Genomic DNA, 12,010 nt, shown 5'->3' on the forward strand with positions numbered 1-12,010 from the left:
CAACCGGTGAATGCAGTAACTGTCAGGAATGCAGGAATTGGGCCTATTGTAGATGAATTTACTGAGGCGTTACCTGGAAGGGCGAACTATTCAATGGGTGACTTGTATTCAGGTTATGATCAATTTTAACTTGCCGAAGGAAGTAGAAATATGACAACAATGAGGACACCACTTGGATTGGTTAGAATGTGCACTCTTCCTTAAGGTGCGACCAACTCAGTTGCGCATATGATGAATGGGATGAATAAGGTATTGAGAGATTTTATTCCGGAAAAGACTATGCCTTTTCTGGATGATGTTCCTATAAAAGGGTGCAGAGAAGGAGACAAGGATGAAACTTTAGATACGAGGGGGTGTCGCAAATATAATGTTGATCATATACAAGATTGTGAAAAGATTTTAACTCGGCTTGGAGAAGTTCATCTTACATTATCGGGTATGAAGTCCGTATTTGGAGTACGAGAGGTTGTGATTGTTGGACATTTATGTGGATCTTACGGAAGAAAACCAGATCCGACTAAAGTTGATGCAATTGGAAGGATGAAAGAGGATTGTGATTCTTTAACGGAGGTTCGCAGGTTTTTGGATGCATGTGTATTTTATCGAATTTGGATCCCTCATTTTGCTCACACAGCGGATCCATTATATGAACTATTACGCAAGGGCTACCGATTTAAATGGAAAGAAAGGCATATTCAGGCAATGCAAAGATTGAAGAAATTATTGATGTCACCTCCAATATTGAGGAAGGTTGATTATAAGTGCAATAGACCAGTGGTTCTTACTGTGGACGCTAGTCCAATTGCCATTGAATGGACTGTGGGTCAAGATGATTCTAGTGGGAATAGATTTGCAGGTCGGTTTGGGGCTAAAGTTTTAAGTATTTGTCAGCGTGCATATTCGCAAGTCAAAAGAAAACTTTGGGGAGTCGTTTCGACTATGAAAGTTGAAAGGGATTATTTGATTGGGGGAGTAGTAGTAATTGAAAAAGATTGCTTGCCATTGCTTGGAATGATTATTAACTGTTCAATGCCAGATATTGCAATGTTCAGATGGATTGCTTATATTAAGACACTAAATTCTGAATTTAAGCATATTACTGGGAAAGACAATTTAGTAGCAGACATGCTATCTCGAGCAAGATACGAGAGGGAGGACGAAATGGTTGAAGACATTGATGACGTCGGATTGAAATTCTATTCAATATCAAATCTCAACAGAGAAGATAAGCTATTTCTTGAAGAATCTTATGAAGGAGAATTATTGGATATTGGTCATTACTTGAATACCTTGACTAAGCAGGAGAATTGGTCTACAGAAAAATTCAAACAAATAAGAAAAAAAGCATATGGATTTTTACTTCGAGATGGATTCTTATGGAAGAGACCGAAGAAAGGAATTGGGATGCCACGACGAGTGATAGGCAAAAAGGAAGAAAAACTAAGATTATTGAAGGAGTTTCATGATAGTTTATGGGCATGTCATAGAGGAATCTGGGCTACTTTTGCTAAACTCAAGGAACGATATTGGTGGAAAAATATGTATCGAGATGTGCTCTTATTTGTAGAGTCATGTAAAATCTGTCAATCGTATTCTAATATCCGACATCAAGATGGTCTTCATCCTACGTATCCTCTGGCTATTCATTTTAAATGGGTTGTTGATTTGGTTATTATGCCAATTGGGTTATGGCAGATGAGATATTTGGTTTTAGCTTGTGAAGATTTATCAAATCAAGTAGAAGGAAGAGCATTGAGGACAAAATCTACAAAGAGGATTTGTAGGTTTTTGCTTGAAGATGTCATTTGCCGCTACGGATGCGTAGGAAAAATCACTGCAGATCGTGGAGAATTAAATGTACAAGAAGCTCGTAAGTTCTTTGAAAGATGTGGAGTTAAACTATCACTGATTACTGCTTATAATCCGGAAGGGAATGTAAAAAGCGAACGTGGTCACCCACTGATTGTGAAAGCATTAGTTAAAGCTTGTAATGGAAAAGTTAGAGAGTGGCCACGACTTTTGTCATTTGCATTATGGACTGATCGAACAACACATAGTTCGATGACAGGATATATGCCAGTAGAACTTATGACAGGTCAAAAACCAATTATGTTGATTGAAGAAAGGGTATTTATTTGGAATATGCTACCATGGAAAGATGGATTGACAAGAGAAGAACTTCTGGCTATTAGGATTTGACAATTGGAGCAAGGATTGGAAGATGTGTAGATAGCATTAGAAAGGTTAAAAAGAACAAGGTTACAAAACAAGGCGCGATTCAAAAAGCAACATTGATTGAAACCTAAAACAATCGAAGAAGGTGATTGGGTACTTGTTTATGATAGTAGTTTGGACAACCAATATAGCACTTTACAAAAGTTTTCAAAATATTGGTTTAGATCGTATGTGGTAACAACTGTTCATGATAATGCAACTTACTCATTGCGGGAGTTAGATGGTACAAAATTGAAAATACCAATTGCAGGGAAGCGAGTAAAAATATTTAAACGAAGACACGCAGAGATGAATATGGAAGACCATAATGAAGGTATAGAAATTCAGCAGCAAGAAGATGAAAGTGATTTGGATAATGAAGGTGACGAAGACGAACAAGACAAAGACGTAGACGATGTATTCTGAATCAAACAGCAATTGGGTAAATTGGTGCATATCGGAGGATGCACAGGTTCAGAGGGGGTGGATGTTGTGTTGTAGCACGAGTATACCATGAAAATAAAAAGAAAGGGGAATTTTATTAATATTCAGTTATCTCGAATATTGGGAGCAACGACCAACTCCAGTGCAAATACTGAGTTGCCAGGTTCAGTCACCCCGTTATAGTCAGCCGGGGCATACTAAAATGCTCCGTTCGATTCCAATAACAGGAGTCAGCAGGAAGGGAAAGGATCAATTCACGCGACGGGTGAGCCTGGTTCGAAGAGCCAATTGGATCTAATTTCGAGAATCCAATTCGGGTCTTCTTACCCAATATGAGACCTGTATTGGTCGGGCGACACAATGCAGTCTAATTATGAGAAAATCCAGGTCTTACTCTGGGTCTTCTTATCCAATATGAGACCTGTATTGGTCGGGCAACCCAATGCAGTCTGATTACGGGAAAATCTGAATCTTATTACTAGACTCTTATCCAATATGAGACCTGAATTGGTCGAGCGACTCAATGTGGTCCCAATTACGGGGTTCGATTCTGTTTCAGGCTGTCCTATTCTCTGTTTCAGGGAATGTTGTTTTCGGTAAATGGATCTCTTAAATGTAAAAACGGAGGAGAAAGCTTTGATGGCGAGAGCCAATTTCGGATCTAAGATGGAAGATTAAAAAAATTCAGAGGATAAGGTGTGAAGCGTCATCACACCAAATGCATCTTTGTACATATCCTTGTTTTGAAACATTCTTCGAATTGTTTGTAGAAGTATTCTCTTCAAGTCTTGTTAATTTGATTTGAAGATCTCAAATTCCTCGTATAATTTCTTCCATCCCCATATCTGCTGTCTTTGACAAGGATGTCGAAGGTTGAACTGTAGGCATTGTTGGTGGTGTTGTACGTACTGGAGCTTTGGGTGCTTGTATTATTTTTGGAGTATTGCTCCTATCCTTCCTCCTTTCTTTTTTTGTAAGCAACCCCACCGCATCTTCAACGTTCTTCCACTTCGTTGTCAATCCTTCATCTTCTTCTTTGTCTTCAAGAAGGAGTTCTAATTTCCCTTGCAATTCTCCATCAGCAGCTTGAAGAAATAGATCAACTTTGTTCAGCTCCAATGTTAATTTTTCTACCTTTGATAATTGAGAGTACTACCTCTCAAATTCCCTTAGTAGCTCTGTTGCTTACAAATTCTTATTAGGCCGTTCAATCCATTCCAGAAACAACTTCTTAGTAATGCGATCAGCATCTTCTAAGAAATATTCGTCTTTCAATGCATGTGAAAAAACCTCCCATGAATTCCCATAATGATCTATAATCGATATAATATGGTCTCTTATCTCCGGTATTGTGGCAAGTCCAAATAGTTCAACCATTTTCTTCTCAAAAACCTGATTTAATTCCATTTCACGAACATAACATCTTAAATACCTTGAAATATTCCTTCCATCAAATTGATCAATTTTATTGACCACTGCTTGCAATGCTTTGGTTGCCAAAGCTTCCTTTCAATCATTGCTTTGTTGTTGTTGCATTGATAATGAGAAGGCTTGAAACATACTAGCAATAGACGGATCCATGTGCATACCTTGTCCTTTAGAAGAACCCCTACGAGAAACTCCTCCCAAAGATCCTTCAAAATTTTTATTTTTGTTCTCCATAAAAATAAAAATAAAATCAAACAAAATCCAATACCTTCCACCTCAAGCTTTCATGTCGGGTTCACCACTTGTATCGTATTACATGTTTTCCTGCTCGAAAATGCGCCGGGCGTCTGGCTGTAGAAGGTAGTATGGAGATTCACTAATATTCAAGCAATCTATCAATTTTTGACTGTTGAAATATAAACAAGTGGAAGAATATATCGTAAATCTATACGGATGTCCTTTGACTGCTCGCCAAAATCCTTTCTGCCCCAGCCGGTAGGTCTCTAGATGTTACAGAGAACCCCGAACAACCCAAATTGCTAATCTTCGATACCGCTTTATACTCACAATCTTGTATCCACTGACTGTCTCGTTAGATTAATCCAACAAATTTCATTCACTCTGCATACTTAATCCTATAGACACCCTTTTAATTCTTCAATTACAGACGTAACTTCGATTTCACAAAACAGTCAAGAGTAATCACACCCACTTCATTAAAAATCCCGATTCACCATTACAACACTAACTTCAGCAACGATTGCCTTAGTCTTCCCAAAACCCTATTTTTCTGTCTTTTTTCCTCTTCCCGAAGCATGAAGCTAGCTCTCCGATCCTTCCAAAAAACTTATTCTCTCCCTCCCATTTCTTAACCTATACTCCCCTTTAACCCTAATTCTCCCTTCTTTCAAACCCTAGCCTCTGAATTTCTTCAATCTTCCGTCTTGGATCTGGAATTGGCTCCGTTGTCAGAGCTTTCTCCTCCATTTTTACCTTTAAGAGATCCTTTTACCGAAAGAACGTTCCCGGAATGGCACAAAGGATGGAACAGCCTGAAACGGAATCGGAGCCCTGTAATCGGGACCACATTGAGTCGCCCGACCAATTCAGGTCTCATATTGGCTAAGAGGCCCATAATAATCTGGATGTTCCCGTAATTGGACCGCATTGAGTTGCACGACCAATTCAGGTCTCATATTGGATAAGATCTGGATTGGATGTCTTGAAATTGGATCCAATTGGCTCTTCGAACCAGGCTCACCTGTCGTTGAATTGGTCCTTTTCCTTCCTACTGACTCCCGTTATTGGAATCGAACAGAGCATTTCAGTATGCCCCGGCTGATTTTAACGGGGTGACTGAACCTAGCCTCTCAATATTTGTACTGGAATTGGTCGTTCCTCCCAATATTTGAGGTGACTGAACATTAATAAAAGTCCCTTTTCTTTATATTTTCACAGTATACTCGTGTTACAACACGATTGCGACAGATATGTGGTCCAATTGTCTTACTGATAGTTGATGCTGCATCATAAGTATTGTTCCAAGACTTCGTTCACGAGTTCCATTTGGCCGTCAGTTTGAGGATGAAAAGCCAAAGAAAGCTTGATATCTACCTTCAGTATCTCAAAGAGAGATCTCCAAAACTTTGATACGAACTGGGTTCCTCGATCTGACATGATATCATCTGATAGTCCATGATATCGATATACATTATCGAGAAAGAGCCTTGCTGTGACTTCACTGAATGATGTCTTCTTGCAAAGGACAAAGTACGCCATCTTTGTAAGCGGATCTACTACGACAAAGATGCTGTCAAATGAGTTCAATGATGGCAAGTCCATGATGAAGTCCATAGAAATTGAAGACCATGGTCGACGTGGAATCTGGAATGGCTGTAGGAGTCTATAAGGGCGATGCCGAGGATTCTTAGATCTTGAACAAATATCGCAAGAGAGGAAAAAATCTTTCACATCCTTCCACATTTGGAGCCACCAAAAATCTCGAGAAATAAGCTCCAAGGTCTTGTTGAATCCAAAATCTCCCGCAGCTAGAAAATCGTGGCAAGATTGAAGAACTCGGAGTCGTGCTAGTTCTTTTGAGGTATATATAACCGCTCCTCAAAGTATAAAAGATCTCCCTCCACCTTAAACTTGTCGTTATTGGCACGTTGTTTAATATCAATGGCTACTGAATCTTCAATGGTCACGGCACGTACCTGATTCAGGAAGTCAGCATCAATTGGCACAATAGTAGCGCAAAGCCAAAATTGCTCTGACTTCAATAATGTCGTACATTGTTGATCAAACGCTGCTTCTCCAGCCTTTAGTACAAGATATGATCTCCTTGATAAGGCGTCAGATAGTCCTTGCTGCTTTCCACATTGATAAGTGATAACAAAATCGAACCTAGATAGCAATATACTCTACCGAGCTTGACATCGATTTAGAACTCGAGCTAACATGAAATACTCCAAATTCTTGTGATCAATGTATACGGTCATTGGGTGTGCAGTTCCTTCAAGAAAGTGATGCCATTTTTGGAAAGAATCCACTATAGCAAGAAGTTTCTTATCGTGGATCTCATAATTGATTTTAGCAGCAGAGAACTTTCGAGAATAGAATGCAACCGGATGGAGCTTCTTGTCTTCTCCCATTTGTGAAAGTATAGCTCCCAAAGCAAAATCCGAAGCATCAGTTTCTAAATAAAAGGTCTTTGTAAAGTTTGGATGTATCAAGATTGGAGTCGTAGTAAATGTCGTCTTCAGGTCTTGAAATGCCTTCTCCGCTAGAGGTCCCCATTCCAGCTTATCCTTGCATGTCAACCGAGTGAGAGGAGCAGCAACTTGAGAGTAATTCTTGATGAAGATCTGATACAAGTTGGTAAAACCAAGAAAGCATTGTACGTCTCTAATCGTCTTTCGAACCTCCCAGGACACAATTGCTTCCACCTTCTTGGGGTCCATCTTTAAGCCTTCCGTAGTCGCAACAAACCCCAAAAACTCCATCTCTATTTGGTGAAATAAACACTTCTCTAACTTGGCATATAGTCCTCGCTCGCATAGTTTCTCCAAGACCAAACGAACGTGATTTTCATGCTCTTCCTCGTTTTTGGAGAATATCAAAATATCATCCAAATAGATGACAACAAAATCGTTAACGTGCTCTCGGAAAATGTCATTCATCATATGTTGAAAGACCGCTGGAGCATTGGTAAGACCAAAGGGCATGACATTATACTCAAAATGGCCATACCTTGTACAAAACGCTGTCTTCCACTCATCTCCTTCTTTGATTCGTATGAGGTTGTAAGCTCCCCTTAGATCAATTTTTGTAAAGATCCTTGCATGTCCAAGTTGCTCTAAGAAACCAGAAATCAAGGGTAATGTATAACGATTCTTCTTTGTTTCCTTGTTGAGGCCTCGATAGTCCACGTACATCCGCAATGAACCATCTTTCTTCTTCACAAATAAGATGGGTGCTCCAGTTGACGATTTTGAATGACAGATGAAGTTCTTCGCTAGATTTTTATCGATGTACTTCCGCAACTCCGCCAACTCTATCTGCGATAGATTGTAGATTGGACCAAAAGGAAATTGTGCTCCTTCCTGCAAGTCTATGGAGCAATCATATGGTCGGTGTTCCGGTAGCATGTTGACATTCTTCTTTTGAAACATGTCTTTAAAATCCTTATATTACTCATGTATACTTGTTGTCCAGATCTTCTCTCCGGTAGTTGGAGTCGCATAAATGACAAACGGTGTGCCTTCCTTGGACGATCTTATAAACGCTCTTGCTTCAATGAATAAGGATTTCTCTATTCGGGATTTTCTACTAGGCTTGCTCTTGGGTGGTTTTGTGGGAAAGGTCATCTTTCGCAACCTCCAATCTATGGATGGGTTATGCTTTTCCAACCAGGAAAGACCAAGAATAACAAGATTTGATGGAGTTCTAATAATATTGAAAATAATATGACTACTATGGCCCTTAAATGTTACTTCTATAAGTTTTGATTCATGGGTGACACTACCAGACAATAAAGGTCATCCATCTATGACCTCAACATGAACAGGTTTGGATTTTTGTACTAAATGGATTTTATGACGCTTCCCAAGTTCTTCGTCTAAGAAACAAGCAGATGCTTTTGAATCTAATAATGCTAAGGTTCTCAGTTTCTGAGGGCCAATAAGCAAAGAGATTGTAAAGCAAAGGGTAGGTTGAGCGGAAAGAAAGGAACCTGGTTGTTGTTGCAATATTTCACTGTCCAGTCGCACGGTTCCTATTGTGGCTAGGCATCCTCGTTTTCCTGAATAAACGCATCCCTAGTCCTGAAAATACGTCGATTTTGCTTCTTGGGATAGTTTCCAACTTTGTGGCCTACTTCACCGCAATACAAGTATAGACCTTCCTCCATACGTCGCTTTTTTTCTTCTAGAGTAAGGAATTTGACACGTACCGCATCAATTTGCATGTCTTCTACCTCTGAATGTGAATTCACGCTGCTTGCCGATATAGTTGGGGCGTGGAGAACCGTATGTTGTCTTGAAGAAGAATAAGACTCCAATATTGTAAAAAAAGAAGTATAAGTTTAGAGGAGGATAATCCACAATCTCTAAAATGCTAGTACACTTCCAAGCAGAGAGATAATCCACATTCTAATGAGGAAGAAACTAGCTCTGATATCTGAGGTGAGTGAAGTCTCTACAAACTATCACGGACACAGAAATGCAGACTCGAGATCTAATAAGAAGTTCAAGAAGAACTGACAAGAATTAGATTAATCAGATGAATATAAGAACAACACCAGAGAAGTGAGCTAGAGCTTGAAGAGATGTGTTGTCGAGACTGAAGAACTCTTCAGCCTCAATTCCAATATATACTCCTATTTAGAAAGCTTCTCAAGTAACTTCTACTAACTAGGAAGCTTTTAGAAGGTTCTAGAGACTTGCTTCTAGAAGGTTCTAGAAACTTATCTCTAGAAGGTTCTAGAAACTTATCTCTAGAAGGTTCTAAGGACTATGTCCCTAACATCTTCTACCAACTAAGAAGCTTCTAAGGATTATGTCCCTAACAGAGTGCTCTTAGTAATTTCTTTAATGGTATGTACTTTTGAAATATTAGTAGTCGATCATCTTCTAGGTACGATCGAATATGTCGACAGGCATGCAACCACGGCTTAATCCAACTTTATCGATGCTTCTTTTTAAATTTGTAATCTCGCTCATTACGCAATAAATTTCTTGCTTTCGATCACTTTGTTCTTTCCTTTGATTACTTTATTCTCTTTGTTGTTAAATTCTCATTCTTAATAATCATACTCTTTCATTATTTCTACTGAGTTTGCTTCCTAATCTCCTTTACTGCTTCGATAGTTAATTCCTAACATTCAATAATGTTGTCAATCTTCAGCAGCGGCGCCAAAATGTGATTGCTCGTTTTACTTATTCCGGAAGAAACTTCCGAGAATAAATCCGTATAAGGAGATTCGAATACGGGGAATGACCATGTATATGAGCTCCAATTGTTAGAATCACGCAATTAACTGCTACTGCTGAATGCTTACCATACTGAAGAATACTTAGCTTTTCCTCCTACTGTCCACTCTCTCATATCAATACAATAACATCCACGACAACGATTTCAGTACCTTGTGTAATTCACGAACATACAAGCATATCCCAAACCTTGGAACAAACAACTTCCAATCTACATAATCTAATCAAGACAATTCCTTTGATTACAATTCCTTTCCACTAAACTTACAACCTTGCGATAAACAGTGACTGGAAACTTCCATACGTCCTCAATCTTTCACAACAATTGATAAACAGTGATCCATAAACAACTTTGTAAATCAAACATTAATTCATTAAATCGATTCTCTTCACTAGAATCAACACTAACACAAAAAAAACAAAAAAACTAAGAAGAAGAGATAGCACCAAGCTTATCCCCGGCTCAGTACTATCGCAGACTGGCATTTTCTTCCCCTCTCCCATCCTCCTTATACTACCCCGAGATACCAACTCCTATACTACAGATGATAACTACTTTTCTTGACTATTCATCCATTCTACCTGCTGAACCACCTTTTCAACAGTTATCTATCCTTGTTTACACTATACACTAGGTATCTATATTCCAAAAATAACTACTTATTTTACAATACTTAATTGATAAATCTTTGAAACTTTGATCACATACCATTAAATTTCTCAAGGAAGATAATTTTTATTTTTTAAAACTTAAGGTGGACCTTGAATATAAATATGATATAGTATAGATATTAAAGTAACTTCAACAATATCTACCTTGTAACACATGGCTAATTTTATTGTTTTAGTTTTCAACCTATCAATCACCTATAAATACTTATTAAGTCAAATCTACATCTATAAAGCTTATAAGAAGCTTCTCACTAAGATATTATCAAATTAACTTATTTTTATATACTTCTATCTAATTCCTTATATCCTTCTTATTATCAATATTGATGTTTGTGATATCAAGCTCAAAAGGTCCAACTCAATTAGATACTTAAAAATCATAGAGTCCAAATTATCTGATATCTAAGGCTAATTATGATTATATTGTATAGATGCCAAAGATTTACATTTGATACCTTTAAAACATCTAAGAATATTAATTTGGAAAATATTAGCATGCTAATTTCTTTATTAAATACTTTCTATAAAAAAATAATTATTGATCAAAATTTATCAGTAGTTAAAAGTCAAAATCCTAAAATTTTAATACATTAAATTAATATATTTTTCTCTTCTTGAATTTATCCTACTACACAATTGACATGTATACATCCATATTGCACATTTCTACTTTAAATTATTCTTCTTTTATATATATATATATATATATATATAGACTTATTTATGGACTTGTTAAATTGACATGTATACATCCATATTGCACATGTCTACTTTAAATTGTTCTTCTTTTATATATATATATATATATATATATATAGACTTGTTTATGGACTTGTTAAATTGACATGTATACATCAATATTGCACATGTCTACTTTAAATTGTTCTTCTTTTATATATATATATATATATATATATCGAGACTTGTTAAAGCCACACCTCAACTTTGTTAAAGCCACACGTCCAAACCATGAGATGATTAATTTTGTCAAATGTCACTCTATCCCACACTCTATGACTGCAAAGGGCAACCCGCCCTTTGTGCCGAAGGAATCATTTCTCTGCTCGAGACACTGCCCGAGAATGCTGAGGGCAACCCCGTCCTTCTCTCCCTTCTCCTCTCCCGCATCCCACCTCACTCTTGTGGGTGCGTTCGTTTTTCATTGTTCACTTAAAGATGGTGAATATTGTGAACATATTCGACATTCCCACTGTGACATTGAATATATGTGCAGAGCTTTGCGATGCAATCGGCACTTTTGGCCAGGAGAAGGGTGGAGACTCATTAAGTATGTAGGTTTTAAGAATGTTCCAACTTTGGCTTGCACATAACGTGCAATAATATCATTCTAGGAGCTTTGTTCAGCATTTCTACTCAGTATGGAAGGCTGGCTAATGTGCAACTTTCTCTATCAGGGAAACATCTCTCAAGCCGCATTCCTCCAGCATTGAGCGGCAAGGCTGAGTCCACCTTCCGTCCTGGCAATGAGGGTCTGTGCGGGGCTCCTCTCCAAGCATGTCCTACGTACCTGCTGCTGCTCAGTTGATTAACAATTCCTTGTTGCAATCAAAGAATGTTGCTACACCATTGCATAAAATGCACCATACAGAATTCCATTGTAGGAAAACTGGACACATTCGATCAAAATCAATTTGCAGTCAATACCATCAACAAACACAAAAATTCGAGATTCAGCCACTAGATTGTGTGTGTGTGTATTGTATTCATCTCTGGTTAGCAGCTTTCTATTGCAAAACTAA

The sequence above is a fragment of the Physcomitrium patens genome, chromosome 15, assembly GCF_059467195.1.
Source record: "Physcomitrium patens ecotype Gransden chromosome 15, ASM5946719v1, whole genome shotgun sequence".
In the NCBI taxonomy this organism is placed as follows: domain Eukaryota; kingdom Viridiplantae; phylum Streptophyta; class Bryopsida; order Funariales; family Funariaceae; genus Physcomitrium; species Physcomitrium patens.